Source organism: Microtus pennsylvanicus, chromosome 6 (assembly GCF_037038515.1).
Source record: "Microtus pennsylvanicus isolate mMicPen1 chromosome 6, mMicPen1.hap1, whole genome shotgun sequence".
Lineage (NCBI taxonomy): Eukaryota > Metazoa > Chordata > Mammalia > Rodentia > Cricetidae > Microtus > Microtus pennsylvanicus.
Genome location: NC_134584.1, coordinates 85,985,200 through 86,003,517, shown reverse-complemented (window position 1 = coordinate 86,003,517; position 18,318 = coordinate 85,985,200). Strand labels below are relative to the sequence as shown.

General features: G+C 46.6%; 1 long non-coding RNA gene across 2 annotated transcripts in view; it reads right to left on the bottom strand.

Moving 5' to 3' along the window:
• LOC142852170 (uncharacterized) overlaps nt 1-11,270 on the bottom strand; it is a 35,600-nt gene extending 24,330 nt beyond the window's left edge. Inside the window, exons 1-4 of one of the 2 annotated variants that reach the window (XR_012910938.1) lie at nt 6,210-11,270; nt 5,685-5,781; nt 3,611-3,763; nt 3,323-3,421 (exon numbers count right to left, since the gene is read on the bottom strand). This is a non-coding gene — a long non-coding RNA (uncharacterized LOC142852170). Of the gene's footprint in view, nt 1-3,322; nt 3,422-3,610; nt 3,764-5,684 lie in introns of both variants that reach the window. The other variant, XR_012910937.1, reaches the window with a different exon arrangement.
• Between the last annotated feature and the right edge of the window lie 7,048 nt (nt 11,271-18,318).

The window sequence follows — 18,318 nt, the reverse complement described above, 5'->3', positions numbered from 1 at the left end:
TCTGGTCACCAGACCGTCCTGTTGAGCAACAAGGAGGACTTACAAGTCACACACACACACACACACACACACACACACACACACTGGAGGCGCAGTGTGGTGGTACAAGTGGACACAATGTTCTAGGACAGTATCTCGCCAACCGGCTCTGGACACATCATGGCTGTGCTCCAGGAGGTGAATCCCTGAACACTGTGCACACTTAGGGAAGTGCTGAGAGACCACGGAAGATTCAACCTAGCTGCTAGCAGGAGATCCTTCTTTAAGATGCCATTTTGCACATCCTCTTTTTCTGCCACCTGCATCCCATTCACACCCCTGCTGCTAGGCTTCTTGAGGAAGGGTTACTGTACTCATCAAAGGAAGAAACACCTGATGTCTTCTCAGCAAGGCACGAGGTGGCATAGAATGAGTGAAGATGACAGGACGAGAGACAGTTTCATCAGGCATATAGAAGAAGGTCGGGCATTCTAAGCAAGGGGGTTCACAACCAAGGAAAAGGACGCATGGTTCCCCGTAGTTAAGCGCTAATCAGAAGCATGTGCTCATTAAATGCTCTTTTTGTTTGCTTGGTTGGTGTGGGGTTTTTTGTTTATTTGTTTTTGTTTTTTGAGATAGAGTTTCTCTGTGCAACAGCCCTGAATGTACTAGAACTTACTTTGTAGACAAGGCTGGCCTCAAAATGGCAGATATCATCTGTCTCTGCCTACCGAGTGCTGGGATTAAAAGCATGCACCACCACTGCTCCAGCAAATGCTTATTGGATGGCTGGAACACCTTCAGAAAACCTTCACTGCCAGTGCATTCCAAAGCCGGGGCATAAAGAAAGTCACAGTGTCTTGGGAACTATTCAAAGCCTCAAGACAAATATGGCAACAATTTTACCAGGTTTTCTGATGGATGAACTGTTTAAAATATTTGCCCATACATATCATTGTGCACATTATCTGTTTGTCTGTGAGCGTTTGCCAACTGTCCAGTTCTGGTCAAGTCTTCAATGGGGCTTTTAAAGGCGAGGTGTGAGTGTGCTTTTATAACCTCACACTCCTGGGTGAGAGTGTAGCAACTCCAGTTGGGTGCCGTCCTGGGCTACACAGTGAGAGCATGCCTCTAAACTGCTTTTGAAGAAGAAATGTGTATCTTCGTGCTATACAAAGACCCTGGGAGACCAATGTTCACTCTTTATCGTTAGAGATTCTATGATGAGAAGGCATGTAAATTGTGACTAGAGGGTTCCACTGGGCAAAGTAAAAAAAAAAGTGATAAAATTGTACCTGAAATATAAGCTATAAAATTACTAGTGTTTCTTTCTTTCTTTCTTTTTTTTTTGAAGAAAGAGCAGCCATGAATCGGTTGATTTAACTCAATATTCAAGTAGATTATGTGACCCTTATAATAAATACAGTATTATATACCACATAACAAATATTTATAATCAGTTGTTGTAAAAGGGGAATGGACTGCTTTTTGTCCCACCCGGTTCCTACATGGCTAGCTTAACACCCGAAATAACAACTCACAAATTGTATTCATTTAAACACTGCCTGGCCCATTATCTCCAGTGCCTTATTGGCTAACTATCACATATTGATCTAACCCATTTCTAATATCTGTATTGCCACTTGACCGTGGCTTATGAGTCTAACCAGTGTCCATCTCAGAGAAGAGAGTCATGGCATCTGCCTGACTCTGCTTTCTTTCTCCCAGCATTCTGTTCAGTCTACTCCACCTATCTGAATTCTGCCCTATCAAAAAGCAAAGGCAGTTTTTTTATTAACCAATGAAAGTAACACATAGACAGAAGGCCCACCTACTCCAAACAGTAATATAAATATTATTTTGGAGATGTAAATTTCTACCAACAGGATTCCATAACAAGAAACTGAAGTATTATCAACTATTGCCTATCTTTTTGTGTGTCAGCGATATTTGTGTGTGATCTGTGTTCCTGTATCTGAGTGTGGGTGCATGCATGTGCAGGTCTGTGTGTGACGTGTACCCCTGTATCTGAGTGTGGGTGCATGCATGTGCAGGTCTGTGTGTGACTGTACCCCTATATCTGAGTGTGGGTGCATGCATGTGCAGGTCTGTGTGTGACTGTACCCCTGTATATGGGCGTGGGTGCATGCATGTGCAGGTCTGTGTGTGACCTGTACTCCTGTACCTGAGTGTGAGTCAGGCCTGTGTAGGTCAGAATATAGCTTCAATGACAATCTTTGCCATGCATCTTTCAAAAAATTAATTTAAGTATGTGCGTGCGTGTGTGTGTGTGTGTGTGTGTGTGTGTGTGTGTGTGTGTGTGATTGTGACTACAAACAGACCACAAGAGGACATTGGATGCCCTGGATCTGGAGATAGAACATCATCCTGCGTGACATGAAGGCTGGGAACAGAACTTGGTCCTCTACAAGAGCAGTACATACTCTTAACTACTGATCCTTCTCTCCAGTCCTACTTCCCACCTGTGTGAGTCAGGGCTTCTTGCTCTGTGCATCCCGAGTGCCAGGCTAACTGGTCCCCAAACTTCTGGAGATTCTGCTGCCTGTTCTCTCGTCTCACATAAGAACCCTGGGGTTAGACCAATGCTACCATATTCATCTTTATGTGTGTTCAGGGACCTGAACTCAGGTCCTTGCATTTGCACAGCGAGCCCATTACCCACCCAGCTAGCTACCCAGCCCCTAAACAAGTCTTTAAGACTTGGTATACATGTCTGCAGTGGTGGCGCACGCCTTTAATCCCAGCACTCGAAAGGCAGAGACAGGCGGATCTTTGTGAGTTCGAGACCAGCCTGGTCTACAAGAGCTAGTTCCAGGACAGGCTCCAAAACCACAGAGAAACCCTGTCTCGAAAAACCAAAAAAAAAAAAAAAAAAAAAAAAAAAAAACCAGAAAGGCTCCAAAACTACAGAGAAACCTTGTCTCAGAAGAAAAATGGTATACACGCGCGCGCGCACACACACACACATACGCACACACAGGCTAAAAAAATTAAATTTCCCAATCTTAAAATAATCTGGCTACGAAAACTACAGTCTCTTCCCAAAGCTAAAAATTCTTTAAATCCTGAATAAATACAATATATAAATAATGCAATACGTAATAATATAACAAAAGCTCATTATTAGAAATATTAGAGATTAACTATTATTGGAAAGAAACTAGGCTGTCAAGCTTTCTTGGGTATTACCCATTATTTCACAAAAGTCACTATCAAGGTCAAAATTTTCTCCCTCCCTCCCTCTGTTTCTCTCTCTCTCTCTCTCTCTCTCTCTCTCTCTCTCTCTCTCTCTCAACGCATGAGGCACAGATATGGCTCTCACCTCACAGCAGCGCGGTTGACTCAGTGTTCCTGTGAACTTCAGATCTAGAGATTGTCACCCATTTGCTCTTCCAGAGACACACGGCCCTGATTTCAGCACCTGTCACATCGTATCGCACTGTTTAAAAAAGCCCATAACAGTGCAACCCGAAAATTCAAATGGAATGAATTTGAGTGGGTCAGCAGCACCCTTCCCGTGATTTTCAGCTGATTTTGAGGCCGACATTTCTATGCAAGGTGAGCAGCTATGCAAAGACAAGCCCATCCCACAGAGGTAAAGTCCTCTTACCGGTGTCTGTGATCATTCAGTTCAATGACGACACGGTGATGAGAATCCAATGTGAAGATGGCTGAAATAATTGGGTCAAGTCCACATCAGGTTGGTTCAGTGGCCACATGCAAATGAGGGCATATCAAAACATTATAACAGACTGTATTCTCCCTGGATAAAACAAGAATGAGGATGGTGGTGTCTCCATCAATTTCAGAAGACACTAGCAAGTAAAATGTAAACCACCGATATTTATACAGGTGTGAATAAAAGTAAACAACACTGTATAGTATAAATGTAGGCAGAATTCTGTCCCAAACACCTGATGTCCAGTTCATCGCTTCCCATAAGAATAGTTCTAAAGCAGTTAGCCAGTAACGGAAGCTGTCCAGAGTCGGAATATTGGAGGTGAAGGATTACTTCTAATACTCTTGGCTTTGCTGGGTTGGGTTGGCTTCCTTTCATTTGACATGCCAAACCCAACCTCTTCCCTTCTCTGCCATGCTCCAGGCCCATAAGCAAGCTCGCTTGTCCTCTGGCTTCTACTAGATCGCACCAGCCAAGAGCAAGAATGTATAGTATGTGAAGGAAATGTCAGGGCTTGGCTACATTCAGTGCAGAGTCCCCTGTTCAGTTAGCATGGCTTGCTGGAGTCAGGGAAGAGTGCTGGCAGGGTCTGTTAGTTTTCTGACGTTGCTGTGACCACAAAGCCTGAGTGAATTGACTTCAGGGAAGACTTATTGTGGTTCGTGGTTCCTGAGCGTCCCATCCATCAGAGCAGAGAGCATGGTAGGGCAGCTCAGGTGATGGCATGAGACACACGTGGTGGAGACCCCAGAGTTCAGGGCAGGAGCCAGCGGCAGGTGTAACCCCCAAAGCCCTTGCCTTTGTTGCTTCTACCAGTGAGGCTCTATTTCCTGCAGGCTCCACAGGTTCCCAAAAACAGCACCACCAGCGAGGAAGCAAACATTCAAGACTGGCATTTCAGATTCAAGCCACAACTGATGACAGAGGTTTCAACACATACACCAGCCATGAAATACTTTGGCCTTGGAGTACACCTTCCATCCACATATACAGGGGATGAGTGAGTGCTGGACTTTGGAGTGTTAGGTATTTTCTCGATGGTCCCTTCCTGGATGGTCTTTCTTAGAACCAAGTATTGCCTTATGGTAAACTCTGCTGAACTTACCATGACTGGGCCCTATAGGTAGATTGTTGTGAGCCCAGTGCTGGTGCTAGGAATCCTCTGAATGAGCAACCAGTGCTGTTTTTGAGGTAGGATTTATCTATGTAGCCCTGGCTGCCTCTGCCTCCTGAGTGACCTAGCCTGTGCTCTAACCTGCCGAGCTATCTTCCAGCTCCCCTTTTCCTTCTTCTTTTTTTTTTTAAGACAGGATTTCCCTGTGTAGCCCTGGCTGTCCTGGAACTTGTTCTGTGTGCATTGGGCTGGCCTTGAACTTAGAGAGATCCACCTGCCTCTGCCTCCTCAGTGCTGGAATTAAGGAGTGAGCCAACACTGCCCTGACTATTTATTAAATGTAAATACAATGAAATGATAAGACAAAGTGAAGCTATTAATACAATGCTGCCTTATATTTCTGTATCTCAGAGGAATGAGGTGAAATGGGGAAGCAGGGTGTGATGTGCCCGGGTTCTAGCCTCTGCTTCCTCCAGCATGCTAGGCTCCTGGTGGGTATCAGCCCCTCAGCCGGCCCCTATGGGCCCAGCATTCATCTTATTCTCACAAGGGCATTCCCGCAAGTGCAAACACTGTTTAGATGCACGTACAGACTGAGCTTACATCTCGTTCTTATTATGCAGTGTGAGTTGGGACCTTGGGAGGTCCCATGGCGGGTGAGGACCACAGCGGTGACAGAATACACCATGTAGACAGAGATAAAGGGAATAGAAAGAGTGGAGAGAATGGGAGAGACAGAGGAGAGAGAGAGGGAGAGAGAATTACCAGAAGGAGGAGAGAAGGGGTGGGCAGAGCTTGTGTCTTACAGGGACAGGGTACTGTCTGCTATGCAGGCAAGTGCAATGCGGGGTGCAGGCCATGGCCTGCTCCAGGGTGTGTCTGGATACTAACCATGACAATCTGGTCAAGTCACCTGAAGCCCAACATTGATATCATTTCCTCCATGCCCTGAACTACTTGGTAACTTTCATGATGGAGTACTAGGCAGCTGTAAAAACAATAAACAACTGATGTAAATGAACCATCCTTGACCAAGTAAATATTCAATAGAAGGAATTTTCTTGAATTTGATTAATACACTGTAGTTATGTAAATGACCACCCTTTCCCTGGAAGATGCATACTTTACAGCTGTATGTAAAAAGACACCAAATGTTAGTCAAACGTGGACCCAAATAAAAGGCTGCAATGGAGATTTACTAGACTGAGTTTCCTGGATGACTGGACTCTCTTATTTTGGGAAAAGAAAGTTTAAAAAACAAATTTAATTTTATTGTAGAATGCTCTTAATTTCTGACAAAAATAAACTATATAGTTGGTTCTCAGGCATATGTCATGTTAGCATCCATGTCCACCAAAGATACAAGAATTTAAATGCACCTGAGCTGGTCATCAAATTTGTTAGAAAAAAGATTACCATCTGGATATTTCTTCCTTTGAACTTAAGGCTCGGTGTTTGCTCCAGGGCACCCTTCTTTCTGCTTCAAGCTCCCTTCCCATGGCCGAGTCTGAATCCGGGCTCTGGATGCTCACAGACAGGGTAGTCACATTACACTGCAACTCCACACAGCACAAAGTCTCAGCCAGTCCAGAGAAGCCAGGACTGCTTCTGTGTAGCATGTTTGCAGCAGATACTGGGGATGGTACTCCAGGCCTCCTCAGCATCCATCTGCAATCTGCTTTGCCTGCAGGGCTTGCAACGTCACCTTTTCTTTGCAAACTTCTTTCTGGAAGTATTGGGGTTTAAGCATCTCTGCCCAGCTCCTAAAGAGCTCTCCTGGACCTGCAGGGTTGCTGAGAGGCTGGAGATGTCATTTTCCGCAAAAGGAGACATGCCAGCTATGTAGTCGGGGCAAACATGTTGGTCTCCTGCCTGGCCTTGTGGGAGAGTCGCCTCGGTCAGAAGGGGGTTGTCCTTTGGGAGCAGACAGTACTGCAGTAAGAGTACTGCAGTAAGAGAAAACGCTGTCAGGACAGGGACCCTGCTCACACAGCTCCAGTGCTGTCTACTGAAGTGTCCCTCAGATCCTCGTCCTGGCAGACAACTGTCTTGCCCACTGTGTGCCAACAAGATGTGTTTGCCAATCAAGCTTACCTCAACTAACAGATGAAAACCTGAAGGAGCATCTTAACTCCACACTCTCAGCTAAAGACAAACGGACAGAGAGCTTCATGAAGCTGCCGTCAGTCACACAGAAGTATGTATTAGATGCTCTGAAATGGCCAGAAGGGTTCTAGGCCAAAAAGCAGAATGAAAAAGAGCATTATGTGGGTTTCATGAATGGGGATGAGGTGGCCTTGAATGCACTCTGTGGTGCAGGGTTCATATCCTGGGCTACACTCTTTGCTACTAAAAACCATTCTTGGCTAGGCATGGTGGTACACACCCAAAACCTAGGTATAAGATAGCAGTTGGAAGATCAGGAGTTCAAAGTCATCCTTGGTTATATGGGCAAATTTAAGGTCAGCAAAAACCATTTTCCCTAAAACAAGTAGTATTGTTGATGGCAAATTGTAGCATGGTCATGTAAGAGTAGGGTGGCCTCTCAGAAAGAGTCCTGCCAAGATGTGGATGCTCCCGAGGGCTCCTCAACCTTAACCTGATTCTGCTCCAGGTGACAATTCTCCTTCGCTTCCATCTCCTGCTTGATGCTGTGGGATCCCAGCCTGTCAGAACCCATCTTCCCAAGCATGCAGCCTGCTGCTTGGCCACTAGCACACTTTCCTGTCTTCGCTTTAGAAGGGCCTCATATGGCTTGGGAACAGGCACACCGTTAGCTGCTGGCTTTGGTCCCAGCATCTCAGTGATCTATTCAGCAAGAGAATATGTGTCAGATATGACTCTAGACATTATCTTTTTATCATTCCATATAAATACTTTTGGCAAAGAAATGTTTAAGACTGAAAATTATTTCTTAAAATGAAGAGATGTTGGTTAAAGAGTGTGTGGTGGTTTGAATAGGAACGGCCCCCAAGGGCTCATATGTTTGTTTGCTTGGTCATTCGGGAGTGACACTACACGAGAGAAATTAGAAAGTGTGGCCTTTTTGGAGGCTGTGTGTCACTCAGGAGACGGGGGCTTTGGGGTTTCAAAAGCCCACACCAGGTCAGTGATGTTCTCTCTTGCAGATGGCTGTGGATCTGGGGGTAGAACTCTCAACTTTTCTAGGGCCGTCTGCCTGCATGCTGCCATGCTGCCCCCCATGACTGCAATGGACTGCATCTCTGAAACTGCTCGCAAGACCCAATTAAATGCTGTCCTTTAAGCATTGGAGTTAAGTAATGAGAATTGCTGCGGTCAAGGTGTCTCTTCACAACAATAGAACCCTGACTAAGATGGTACAAAAGTTCAGTTATTTGGGAAGAATAAATTTTAGAAGTCTAATGTATATCATTGTTACTGTAGTTAAAAGTACTCAACTATATATGTGAAATTTGATGATAGATTTCATTTTATTTTATTTATATTTGGGTGCTTTAGAAACCTCTCTCTATTATACAACTCTGGCTGTCCTGGAACTCATTAAATAGACCAGGCTGACCTAGAACTCACAAAGAGCCAACTGCTCTGTCTCCTGAGTGCTGGGGATTAAAGGCTTGTGCCACTATGCCTAGCACACTTTTTAACAATCTATAACTAATTGCTTATCTTCAGTTTAAACATACGCACAGTTCCTAATGAAATAGAAGCAGCAATTAAAATTCTCCCAAGCCCCCTCCTCAAAAAAATCAGGATGGTTAGTACAGATTTTTACTAGACTTTAAAAGAGATAATGTTGATACTCCTCAAATTTTCTTACAAAATAGAACCAGAGGCGATGCTGCCCAACTCTTTTCCTAGGTCACAGTTACCCTGATACCTAAACCACACAAAGATCCAAAAAATAGAGTTACAAACAAATTTTCCTTATGAACATAGACACAAACATACTTGTAAACCTAATCCAAGAACACTTCAAGTATGTGTAAGGAGAAACATGGTGTAAGGAGAAACACACAAGTTGTCTTGACTTCCAAATGCATGTTGTATCATATATACACCCAACACACTAAATAAATTAGCAAATAAACAAAAATAAAACTTAAAAAGTATGATGCTCCAGGGTATGAAGAGATGGCTCGGTGAATAAAAACACTTGTTGTGAAGCACGAGGACCTGAGTTCAAATCCCAGTACTGATATTAGAAGCTGGGCACAGCTTCATATGCTTGTAACTGCAGTGTTGTGGGGGAAAGAGAAGCAAGGATCTCTGCGGCTTGCTGATCAGTTTAGCTCCAGGTTCAGAAAGAGACCATGTCTCAAGGGATTCAGGTGGTGAGTGACAGAGCAGGGCCCCTATGTCTACTCTGACCTCTGCAACCACCCCCCACCATGCACCAAACACACAAATAAAATTAATTAACTTTAAAAAAGTCATGGAGCAAAAGGCTTAGGGCAAGCTCAAACCAGAAGGGAAGAAGCAGAAAGGGAACAGGCTGTCTGGGCTGGTGAGGAGCTCAGAGGACAAGGGCATCTGCCACCAAGTCAGGTGACCTGCGTTCATTCCACAGGACCCACGTGATAGAAAAAGAGGACCAAGTCCCATGGCTGTCCTCTGGCCTCCCCTAATGTGATTAAAAGGTTTGGAGGAAGTTGTCTTGCAGAACTCTTTGGTCAGAGGCCTTTTTGATGATCCAGGACAGTTCTCCAGGAGTGATGAGGAATCAGACCCTTCCCTAACTCCGCAAGTAAAAGCCAACGCCGTGCCAATGAGAAGAGAGCAAAAGTGGAGCCTCCAGAAATAACAGAAAATATAGTCCTTGCCCCAGAGTGGAAATGGATTTCTTAAGTAAGATACTAAACTCAACAACTACCAAGAAAAAAAATGTTTAAATTCCTCATTCTCAAATTAACAGCTGTCAAACAAAAGACATGGAATGTGGAAAAGTGTTTAGAAGGATGTAATAGTATGATAGTTATTATCTGAAAACAGAGGACGCATATGATAAATGATGAAGGCATTCCCAGAATATATAAAGAGCACCTAGGAATCAATATTGAAAAAATGAAAAGCAAAAAAATAAACTACTAAAAAAAAAGGATGGAGGGCTGGAGATGGCTCAGTAAGTAGCCGAATTGCCTGTGCAAGCATGAGGACCTGAATTTGACCCCCAGAACCCACATAAAAATCTAGATGTTGGAGTTTGATTCCCAAAACCCACAAAAAAGTCTGGATACTGTGACATAAGTTTATAATTCCAGGGCCAGGAAAGCAGGAGGATCCAAGCTAGTTAGCCCAGCTGACTTGGAAGGTTCCAGATTCAGTGAGAGATTCCAAAAGAGGTAGATGGTGTCCCCGAAGATGGCATGGAGGGTATCCTCCAGCCTCCACATGTAGGAAGACACACAACGCACTAGGCCATGCACACACAAATATACCTGGAAAGATGGACAAGATGTGAGGCAGGATCACAAGAGAGCAAACAAAGTGAAATCATCCACTACCCACAGGAAGGCCACATGTTTGGTTTCGTTTTCCTAATAAAGGACATGTGTTGAAGAGTGTAGTGCAAGCTGACCCCCTTGCACTACACGTGAGCAGCATTTCACATGAGTCTATGGTAACCGAGGGTCCGGCAGTTTCCCACAGAGGCAACCAGATCTACAAACAATTCTCCAAAGGAACCATCTTCCTCATCGGAAACCAGAGTGGTGCTTGGGGAGGGGAATGAGGGGCCAAATCTAAAAAAAAAGACATGTTTGTTCCTCCTGCACAAGACAACTTCATTTACATAAAGTTCAAATGCACTGAGCTATCAGGCTTTGGTAATGTACCAAGGTGATGAGGAACCCCTGGGCAACAAAAATGACCAAGTTACTGTTAGTCTTCAAACTGCTCAGGAGTAAGAGCACAGACAGCTTCTGCAAAAAAGCCATGTTTTGTTCCCCGCACCCATGGCGCGTGGCTCCAACAACAGGTCCCTCCAGCTCAGGGGATATAATGCCCCCTTCTGGCCTCCTCAGGCAATTGCACTCATGTGCGCAGACACATAATTAAAAATAAAACTTTGAAAATACCAAACTGTTCTTTGTTTCTCCATCCTTATCCAGCCTGCTCCCTGGTCTGTATTGATCTCTCTCTCTCTCTCTCTTCCCCCTTGGCCTCTGCCTGTGTCTTTCTATGCATTCTGGGAAGGGGGTTTGGGAGATAGGAATCACCCACAGTCCCATCACAAAGAGATACAGATCAAGAACCAGTTTATGGAAAGAGCAGGAACAAAAAGACAAAGGCAGGGTAAAAGAAAGGGAGAGAGAGAGAGCAGATGTTAGAGCAGAAAGTAAACAGACTCAGGAAATGAAACAGGGTGAGGCCTGGGATGGGAACCTGCAGGGAGGAAATGAGAAACAGACAGGAAATAAGAAGCCAGGATGAAGTGGCCAGGGACAGCGGCGGTGGGATTTCTCCACCTCAGCACTTCTCCTTCCTTCCCTTCTCCAGTTCCCTCATCTCCTTTACGCCCCCCCCCCCCGCACTCATCACTGTTCCCAACCTCACCTCCCTCCATGTCCACACCTTCCCTGTCCTCGTGTCTCCCCAACCACCACATAAATATCAAGTGACCTAAAGAAGAAGTGGTCACCATTGTCCTCAGGGCCGTCTCTCAGCTCCTGCCTCTGCCGGGCTCAGGAGGGGACTGTGGCCGCCTGTCACTCGTATCCCTCATTAACTTTACTATCAAACATTCTCAGCATGGCCAGTTGTAGGTCTTGTTTATTAAATATTTACGGGGAAGACATCCGGCCGAGATGAATCCGGCTTGCGGCCACCCTGGAGGGCCGACTCTGTACCTGCTGCTCTGATTAGCAGAGACTGCTGGTAGGGACCAGGCTTACAGGGGACAGCACCAGCTGCCTGAGCACTCTGGAGACACAGAGACCCCAAGTAGGCACGGAGCTGGGCATCCCCACATCCACACTCGAGTGCCAAGATCATCTACCAGGGAAGAGAGCTCCAAATCCCCAAAACTAGAAAAGTAAACCCAGTGCCCATTCTATGAATACGGGCTGTCACCAGCAATTAGAATCAGGGGTCTAGAGAGTTCTGGGATGATGAAAAGAATGTCTTGGAGCTCAGCAGAGGTGATGGTGGCACTGCACCAGGAATGCTACCAAACTGCTTGATTAAAAAGTTTATAATGAAGTCCGCCGTGAGGGCTAGCCTGGCGTGCATGAAGCTCTGGGTTTTGTCCCCAGCACTGCAGATGAAAGGTCATAATGGCATAAGCATTTTTGGCTCAATTTTCTTACTTTTCATTTATTATTGGAGGTGCACGTGACCCAGCAGGTAACTGAGGTTGGTGACTATGGTAGTCTGAATGAACTTGACCCCCGCAGGCTAATGCACTTTAATGTTTGGCTCTCAGCTAGTGGACTGTTGAAGGATTAGGAGGAGTGGTCTTGCTGGAGGAGGTGTGTCACTGGGGTGGGCTTTGAGTTTTCGAAAGCCTTTGCCAGGCCTGATTCCTCCCCACCCCCATGAGCTTGTGGATCAGATGTGAACTCTCAGCTACTGCTCCAGCACCATGCCTGCCTGCTGCCCGCCACAATAACAGTGGAATCTCCATCTAAAATGGTGAGCAAGCGCTAATTACATGTTTCTCCTCTAAGCCAACGTGGTCATTGTGTCTCTGCACAGCCACAGGACAGTGACTGAGACAGAGGACAACCTTGTGGGACTGTTTCTCTCTTCCCACCTGTACGTCCTCCAGGCACGGATCCCCGGTAATTAGGCTTTGTAGCAAAAGTCCTTTATTCTACTGAGCCATCTTTCTGACGTGCCTCTATTTTTTTTCTGTTTTTCTTTTTTATATATTTAAAATTATGCATGCATGAACATGTGTGTGTATACACATGTGCAGGTGCTAGTGTGTGTGTGTGTGTGTGTGCATACACATGTGCAGGTGCTAGTGTGTGTGTTTGTGTGTGTGTGTGCACGCGCATACACATGTGCAAGTGTTAAAGGCTGAATGTAGAAGCATCTGATACCCTAGAGCTGGAATTATAGGCAGATGTGAGTTGCTTAAAATGGATACTGAGAATCAACCTTGAGTCCTCTGCAAGAGCAACAAACACCACTGAACAATCTTCCCAGCCCAAATTTCTTTTTAAAGAATGCAAAGGCTATTTCCTAAAGAGTCGATGCTTGCACTGTTCCAACTATTAGCTATAAAGCCCAGACAATGAGCTCGCTGGGGCTGTGGCAGCCACGCCTTAATCCTCCACATGGGTGGCAGAGGCAGGCAGGTCTCTAGGAGTTTGAGGCCAGCCTGGTCTACACAGACCAGTAGGGCTGCACAGTAAGACCCTGTCTCAAAACAACAAAAAGTACTCATACATGTAGGAGCGCCTGCTGTCTGTACCCAGGCAGCCCACGCAGCCCTTGGAACCGCAACTTCAGACTCCTCTCACAGACTGGCAGGGAGGTGCCAGATCCCCAGTTTGATAGAAAAGGACCTTCTGGCTCAGAAAGAGTGAGTGGTCTTCTGAGGGTCACAGCTCCAGCCTCCACCTACCTGCTCAGTTCACCGCCCACATAGACCCCTGGGGAGATGACTACTGGGATGTGATGGTACATGTGTGAAATCCGGGTACTAGAGATGCTGGGTTAGGGGTCGTGAGTTTAATGCTGGCCCGGGCTATAGAACAATAATACCCTGTATGGGATGGAGTAAGGTTGTGTCCTGAGCATTTTTGGAAGGTGCAGACTGTTCCGTTACATTGTGACACTGTCATGACATATTGTCACTTGCTATTCTGTCTACTATTTTTGTTACATTGTTGTTATGATATTATATTGTTCTGTAAGTTACATTTTAACACACTTAACATGCTATATCATGTCACAGTGTTGCTATGTAGCAATAGGTTAGCCTGGAACTCCTGACTGCAAGGCTCACTCTATGCCCTACTCCCACCTCAGCCTCTCAAGATCTGGGTGCCTGGTGTGCATTACCCAACTGGACAAGAGCACTTTCAAATCTTCCAGATGATTCCCCATGTTCTCAGCTATCAGCATGTCTGCTTGTCCCTCTGCCTCTTGGTGCAGCTCTCTGCAGTTTGAGGTCAGCAACCCTGGACAAGGGTTTTTGAACATCTGTGGATACGTGCCTGCATTTTTGTGTCTAGGTATGACATAAAGGGGGAAAGGAAGAGGGGCCACCTGCCAGTCTGCTGTGGTGTTTCAAAATGCAATTGTCACCCTATCACAGAGGAAGTTCCTCTTGTGCCCATTTTAAAGACCAATAAACTGAGAGTCACTAAGGTCAAGTGGCTCTCAAAGGTCATCACAGATGAGAAGGAATCTAGTCCTAGCTGCCCTCCACTCTGTCCCTTACCCTGCCTTGTCCTCACCAGGCACTAAAGGTGTCTTGAGAAAACGTGAGTATTTCCACCATTGGGTTTTACTCCCTTCTTTGCCATCACAGTCCCCATATAGCTTCTCTGCTGATCTGTTACGCAGGACAGAAACAATGCCCACAACCCCTGGGAACTGCCAGAAAACCTAAGGTGGAATCAGGCACTTCTTCCATGGTCCTTCAGGAAGAGACTGTACTGGCAACAGCCCATCCATGCCCTCACTTGGCACCAGTGATCGAGTGACAATCTTAACAGAGGAAGAGCGGGGGCTGAGGAAAGGGATCGCCATCGGGGGTGAGAAGAACGGCCCAGCTGCTCTTCATCCATGGGGGATGGAAAGGAACATCCACCCCAGACACAGAGGGCAGTGACAAAGTAAAGACAGGGTCTGCCTGAGTCCGCTTGCCGAACTGAGTCCATCTGGTGACTAACAGGGACAAGATTGTGCCCGTAGGTTTGAACTGTCAACTTAATATAACCTGGAACCATCTGGAAAGAGGATTTCCACTGAGGAACTGTCTAGAGCAGGCTGACCTCTGGGCGTGTCTATGGGGGTGGGGACGGTTACCTTGTAACTGATGTGAGAGGCCCCAGGTCACTGTAGCTGGCACCATTCCTTGGTCTGGGAGTCACATGAGTAGAGACAGCTAGCTGAGTACTTAGCTAGCAGGTGACACGGGGGCATTAAGTTCTCTGCTCTTGACAGTACATGCGGTGTGACCGGCTGTCTCAGGCTCCTTTCTCTGCGGCTTCTCCCAATGGACTCTAATTTGCCAGTGTGAGTCAAGCAAACCCTCTCTCTCCTAAGTTGGTTTTAGTCAGGATATTCTACCACAGCCACAGAAATGACATTGGGACAATGGTGAAGCCAAGCATCCTTGCCATCCACCTCTACCCCACTGTGGGTAGGACAATCAACTCAGGAGCACCCTTGGTATACCCTCCACCTCCGATAGCACTGCCAAGACCGCGTGCCACAGAGGGGCATGGGTGTGTGTGAGAGACTGTGAGAGTTCAGTGAGCTCCTGCCTCTCTGGGGAGGAGAAAGAGAACCTCCACTGGCTGTCACTGCAAGGCCATATGATGGCAGCCCAGTCCTCTATACCCCATCCCAGCCTCTCTGCTCCCTTACACACCAACACGTCATACCAATGATTCGGCATCAACAATCCAAGTTCTGGAGCTTGGGGTGTGGTACAGAGCCTATTTGGTCACTTAAAGGAGACCAGGCCATTTGGGGGCTGCAAGAGCTTGCTTTTCTCTGAGAGCTGTTGAAATGGAGGAGCTATTATCCTCCACCGGCCACAAGGAGCACACGCACCTCCACACTCTCTTCCAAACCAGTGCCTGGCCTGTACGAGTAGCACACAAACCAGGACCCAGCACCCATTTGGGGACTTCTGTAGTATTGAATACTCAGGGAGCACCTCCTTTACATGGTCTCAGGGCCAAAGCGACTTTGGCAAAGCGACATGGGTATCATTTGGGAAGCAGAGCTGGGATCTGAACACAGGGAGTCTGTATGCTTGCTTCTGCACCCTACACCACGATGATGCAAAGCCTCAATTCCAAAAGCCAAGCGCAAAAGCCGGCAGCCTCTAAACGACCCAGTTCCACCTCCCAAGACCTCTGCACAGACTGCTCCTGAGGACACGGAGCCAGAGCCATGCAAACAACCTGTAGGGACTCGAACCACACTCTCTGTGTTGTTAGCCAGAGCAGAGTGGGATGCAGACACTACCACTTTTCTTTCTTTCTTTTTTTTTTTAACTCACGTGTGAGCCGGTACAGGTTAGGAGCCATGTCTGCTTCCTTTCAGACAGGATCTCTTACTAGCCTAGGCTCACCAACAAGGCTATGCAGGACCTGTCTGTCTCTGCTTCCCCAGTGCTGGAATTATAAGCACACAGCATACGGTGCCTGGCTTTTTACATGGGTGGTAGAATTCTAACTCACGTCCTTGTTGGGCAGAACAAGCACGTTATCACCTCCCAGCCCCTACCTAGACTCCACTTCTGACACAATACTGAGAAGAATGAGCTAGCCACGTCACTTCCAGGAGTCTACCTAAGGAAACAGGAAAGCAGGTATGTCTGCCCAGGCCCAACTGGTGCTCGTGGGGGAAAGTCTGAACGCAGAGACCACACATGACAGCCAAAGGTGTAAGGCATGTCAGAGCAGGGGAATAAGGACAGATGGTGCCATTTCCAGGGGAGTACAAGGCCCACACAGCCCCCATCTTCCCATCCCTCTCGATGGCACACAATAGGTGTTCAATAAAAGCAGATGGCTGGATATGAATGAATATGTTTCCCCTTGAATCTCAACCCTCATCACTCTGTCCTCTGCCTCCTGGGGATGCCTAAAGGGCACCCTGGTGACAGAAGGAAGGGACACCGGAGCCACAGCCGACACCAGAGCTATCCCAACCAGGAACACAAAGAAAGTGAGGCACGACTTAAGAGCTGGGCACCAGAAGGAGGCTGCAAGCATAGGAGAAGGCTCAGCAGCTTACATTCCCACATCCCCAGCTCCAGCTGAGACCCCCTTCCACACACTCGTCTATATTTATATCAACGGATTTGTCGGTAGCAGGCTTGTGGCTGATCGTGTGAGATCTGAGGTTCACAGAAAACTGGCTTAGACACCCAGCAGGGAAGAAAAGCTGTAAATGAAATTTAAGTCACCCAAAAATCCTAAATCCACCCACTTCCTTCAAAGCATCCCAGAGCATCAAGGTTTCTCTGCCTGTTTTCCTAGCTCCCTGGGCTGAAGAACTCTTCACTGGCAGGGCTTTCCTGGGTATTTCAGAGTGCTTCACAATGTTTCTGACTCAGGTAACAGCGGCATCCAACCCCACCACCCACACCCGTGACAACCAAAAATGTCTCTAGACATTGACAACTAAAGTCACCTCAAGTTCAAAAGGGCAGATTCACATATGGACCACGATGGTTTCCAGATGCTATCCTTTTCCTTCTTGGCACCATCTGCATCTTGAAATTGCCAATCACCTTGCCTCAAAATCCGCCCCACAGATCCAAAGGCAATGGTAACAAGTATTGGGTGTGGAGACGATTGAGAATGCGTCAGCACCATGGACAGAGCCTCGACACAAAGATGTCCCCTGCGGTGTTGTTTCAAACTGTCAGATGGAGGAGGCAGTGGCAGGAGGCTCGCCACACCCCAGAAAGCAGAATATCACCAAGATATTAACAAAAATCTTTTCTGGGGTTTCTGCCAATGCATACAGCACCGTTGTGAGAATTTAAACAAGACGCCCCTTTCTCGGGTTGTTAAGCCCATCTGTCAAAAACTGTCATAATATCTTCAATTTGTTAGAGCAAGATTCTTAAGTTCCACCAACAAATATACAGCTCTCTGATGCTTCTGACGTGTGATCTGCTACCTTTGCTCACTGTACAACCTGCCCCACCACACATGGTGGTCCGACGTGTTCCAAGGACGACAAGGAATTGTATTCACAACTCTGTATCCATAAAAATGTACAGAATGAGATGCATCGAAGTATTCTGGGAATTCTTTGAGTATGGGAGAATGTCCATGGATTTCACATTCTTCTTTGTACATTAGATGCCCAATAGTGACGAAGCTGAGCCTCTTAGAAGAGGTGACCTGGGGAGGAGCTATCTACGGAAGACTTGTAGGATGCAACAGAGGCGGAGTGGACACCATTATGCAAATGAGCAGAACGGAAGAGTGAGACCAAAGATACAATAGGAATCAGGCCTCAACATGTCACAGGAGTCTGTGTGTTCTGACTGCTGGGTAACCACGGTAGGCATTTCCTGGTTCTCCCTGGAGAAGACATGGTCCCAATTTTTCTACCCATACGGCAAAAGCCAAGGACTTCCACTTTCAGTCCCATGACTGAAACAAACAGGTGACATGTTTCCAGAGTTTAATAATGTCTGTCAATAACTCTGTTAGCCTTCCCCACAGCATCTCAACATCTCAACTGAACACTTGCAGGTGGATGGTGCAGGAAGTGCCAGGTGCAATGAAGGCAGGAGCCTGCTCTCTGATCTTCAAGAGCAGCCAAGCCCACTGAATTTCTGGAAGCAGCAAATAAGAGTGGATTGGTACTGGAGAAGGCATGACAGGGCAGA